Genomic DNA, 4,573 nt, shown 5'->3' with positions numbered 1-4,573 from the left:
GAATAATTCCCTTTAGATCGACCGTTAGTAATCGTTAACGTTTATCATGCCATATCACGCTCAAATCTTCAATGGATTTTCACTGGAACACACGACCTGACTGCCCCTGTGAGCTAGTGATGGGGCGTTGTTGGTGTTGGGGTAGGGGGGAGTAAGGAAACAGGATTACCTGCTGAGTCATCACAGTCTCTAGGACACTGAGCACGAGTGTGATGACCTATCCCGTCCCTCTGCTGTCAATAACAATTTATAAAAACTGAAACCTTTAAGCGAGAGGAGATAGATTTTGTTTTTCTTAATTACTGAAGCTAACGTGAAGTTTTAATTGTTCCTTTTAACATTAACGCGCCTGCAGCATGACCCAGTATCAATTTAGATATGCAAAACACCCAAGTCCACACTGGCTATCGAACGCCATGATGCAAATTTCTCCGGGCAGCTCATGAAGCAACTGCTCTATAAAGACTCGGCCCCAATTGCCGCTGAGACCACAAACAGCTTCAGTAGCTTTAATTCATGTCTGCAGACCGCGCATACCCTCAGGACGCGCATTCGTCGAAAGTTGGCTGAATGGTGGTTAGATGTCAAGGATCGTTTTACAAGTGAGCGTATCTCTTCGCGATAAGACTGAATTAGAGTAAAACAGTTTCACGCTATCGATGTTCAACTTTTGTATTTTTGCTGGTGGATGGTGGGAAGAACGTAAAGATATATTGTGTATCAGGGAGTGTTTTGGCGTGCCAAGGCAAGTGTAAAGTAACAGATAAGGACCCTTATTCTGTTATCCAGACATGATTTACTGGTCTGAGTAATACCGAACGAATAAAAGTGCTTGAATTTTAGTGAGCAAACTGTTTGAGCTTGATTATTGTAGGAAAGTGCAGTATTGTCTAGTACTATAAGATTTATTTTCTGTACTGAAAAACTGTGGAACAGTAGTCTTCCAAGCAGTAGTACAGGTGTTTGATTCTCAAATTTAAAATACACTATAATGATTCTTTAAAGTGGTGCATACCACATCCTTAATTTTGTTTACATTTCTCAGCAGTTGTGTGTGTTTCCATATACCTATGTTTATTGATTTTTTTTTTTTTTTACTTATTCTGATCTCTTGTTCATTTATTCCAGACACCCTCCATTCCAATTCACTCTTGACACTCCAAACCTACAATTATACCACCTCTTTCTTTATCAACTACATTTGCATTTAAATCACCAATCATTTAACTGAAAGTAGCTTTCAACCCCTGACCTGTGAATCTGCACTTACCTCTGTCTATGATACGTTTTAGTTTAAACTGAAGCTTTTAATATTGACAGGAATAATAAGGGAAGAACTTGAAATACTATGTGGGTTTTACAGAAAAAAAAATCCTACTGCAGAGTCAAATTCTTCTTCTTCTTTTAACGTGCTTTTTTCCCCATTTGTATGGGGGTAAGCACGATGCCTTCTTTTTGAAGGACTTTGATTTGGCTTTGGGGTAGACCGTAGTCTCGATCGGCTGGCCTGCCTGTCATCGCTTAGACCCTGGTAGCGTATAGAACCACAAAATTCGGCCATTAGCCGAGTAAGAAATACCAACAACAGCAGAAATTGGAATGCGTCATTGATACTTTATGGAGGCACATTTTGTTTAACAAATGTTTAAAGCAGATTTGATTTGCGATAAATAATGAGAGCCTATACCAAAAGCCATGGGAACCAGTTTGAGTTGATACAGTCTTCTCAGATCATAATATTTTTGGTATGATTATCATTCCTTGTCCTTGGGGTTTAAAACTGATTGACTTGATCTCATGCCTCCTGGTTGTTATATAGAAATTCATTTCTGTTTATAAACAGTTTCAAATTTCCATAATTATTATTCTTTAAATAATAATAGAAATAACATTCGAAATATAAAACCCCTCTTTTTACGTTTGCGTCAATTATACTGTAGAGTAATCCTTCATCTTCATCGCTTCCTGTTTTTACAGCTTTTATATATATATATATATATATATATATATATATATATATATATATATATATATATATATATATATATATAAATATATATGCACTCAAACGTTAGGGCAACAGAGAGAATAAAGATGCCTTGCAGAAAGCGCACTCCAGGCTTACATAAACTTATCAAAGAGAGACTCGCAGGTGATTCGCAAAAATTAATCTCGTATATTACAATAGGAAAGTTAATTTACTTGTCTTATTAGATTAAAATGGACCAGTCTCCTAAAAATGAGGCAGGTTAAAAGGTTCAGGGTGCTCATTTATGGCAGAGGGATCTGCATTCAACAGAGAGTGGTCTGAAGATTATTATATTATCATAATCATTATTATTACTATATTATTACTGGCATTATTATTATTTCACGTAATGGCCATGGAAGTGATGGTAGCATACAGGCAAGCAGTCTTAAATGCAAAGTGGTGACCAAATCATGAAACTGATGCAAATTTCGTATAGAAGCAAGGGTGGAATGTAGAGAGAAGGCCTCTAGTTCTTCTTCATCAAGAAAGGCTTATAAACACCCTCCTTTGTTATGAGTACTCCGTTAAAAGGGCGTATATACATATCTGAAGGAGGTGCTCAATACATATTTTACTAATGACATTATAACTCATGAGATTTCCTCAAGAAATTATTTTCTGGATTTTGTATCCAAAAAGTTGGCTGACCCTCCAGGTCCATTTTCTAAATTCGTAAGTATTATTGGAAAGGTAAAAGGGATAAAAGGGATATTGTTATCCTATATGTGTATGTATGTATATATATATATATATATATATATATATATATATATATATATATATATATATATATATATAACAGTTTTTACACGTTCACATAACATAAAAACTTGTTGCGCACGTTTTGGGCAGTGGGCTGCTTCCACGTGAAATAGTTATTTATTTGAATATGTTTTTTGTAAGCATTCAGTGAAACAAAAAGTTAAGTATAGCTTAGTTTAACCAGACCACTGAGCTGATTAACAGCTCTCCTAGGGCTGGCCCGAAGGATTGGACTTATTTTACGTGGCTAAGAACCAATTGGTTACCTAGCAACGGGACCTACAGCTTATTGTGGAATCCGAACCACATTGTACCGAGAAATGAATTTCTGTCACCAGAAATAAATTCCTCAAATTCTTCATTGGCCGGCGGGAGAATCGAACGCGGGCCCAGCACAGTGCTAGCCGAGAACGATATCGACCCGTCCTATGAGGAACTTTCAGTGAAACGAATTTCGTCTACCGTTGTCAGCGGATTAAATCCTAAAGAGGGTTGAGAAGGGAGGAACGATGAAACGCGATGAAAAGAACCATTCCCTTATGAATGAGCATAACAAAAAGGAAATTGACAGTGACCATTGACGAACAGAAATGCAATCACTCTAGAGACAGGAAAATTGGCAGATACAGCAGAAATCAAACGGTCAGATGACCTAGATGATTCTTCAAAACTGAATGAAGTTATAAGGAGCGTCTGGGTTAGAGGTGTCGAGAGTAATGTGTAATAAGGTTCCCCAAAATTTTGGCGATACAATGACAAATGATAACTAAGACAGGTAAGATGTCACCAGCCAATCTTACTTATCATGAGCCCTGTCGGCTCTTTAGATAATCAGTTGGCGGTTTTTTTAGCCATGAAAAAAAATCTAGCAGATTTGTATTTTTTTCCTTTTAAAGTGAGAATGAGATTATTAAAATGCATATTAGCTGCTTGAGAAAACTGAAACTTATTCATTCTGTACATATATTTGCAGTTGTGACTTCTGTTTGAAATGAATAAGTTTCCCTAAAACTTTCCTCTCTTTAGCTACTTAGGCCGCACTAAATTTCATTTATTGTCTGATATCGTTATTTTGGTCAAATGATAACAGGACGCACGCGCACGTGTATTTGTGTGAGAGAGAGAGAGAGAGAGAGAGAGAGAGAGAGAGAGAGAGAAACGTATTGCTAATGGATTTTTTTAGACGTGCCATTTGTAAACAAAGGCCATAAAAACCATTGGTTTAAGTACGTGATATTTCGAGCTTAAAACACTACCAACAATTGGCTGTAGACATTTATGACTCAAGTAACTGGATTTTCACAAGAACTAACTTTTTCAAAAAGATAATACTAATAACAATAATTTTCATTTCAACTGATTCCAGTTGATATTAATACCTTGTGCCCTTCAGATAAGAAACGCAGGGTCATTCAAACAATGCAGTTTTGCAATGAATAAAAAAGATACATTACATCAGCAAAAATACCTTTATATTAGGAATAAGCAGACACATGCCTATAGCATTTCCTGATATTACTTCACAGCATACGTACGATTTTGCCGCGTGTCCTGGCTTCAAGAACAGGTAAGTAAATTGTCAAGGAATTGTATTGTTTATTTTGATTCTGAAAGGATATTCTACCGATATTTCTGATATTTATGGAAGGAGGGGATTATATTTTACAGATATCACCGATATCTCAAGAGCTCCCAGCTTTACATTGAATGCGGCGTTTAATTATGGCACTATCACGGTTTTCCCCCCAAAGAATATCCGCGAGTTTCCAGCTCCCGAAA

This window comes from Macrobrachium rosenbergii, chromosome 44 (assembly GCF_040412425.1).
Source record: "Macrobrachium rosenbergii isolate ZJJX-2024 chromosome 44, ASM4041242v1, whole genome shotgun sequence".
Classification (NCBI taxonomy): Eukaryota; Metazoa; Arthropoda; class Malacostraca; order Decapoda; family Palaemonidae; genus Macrobrachium; species Macrobrachium rosenbergii.
Note: the sequence above shows the minus strand (reverse complement) of the source record.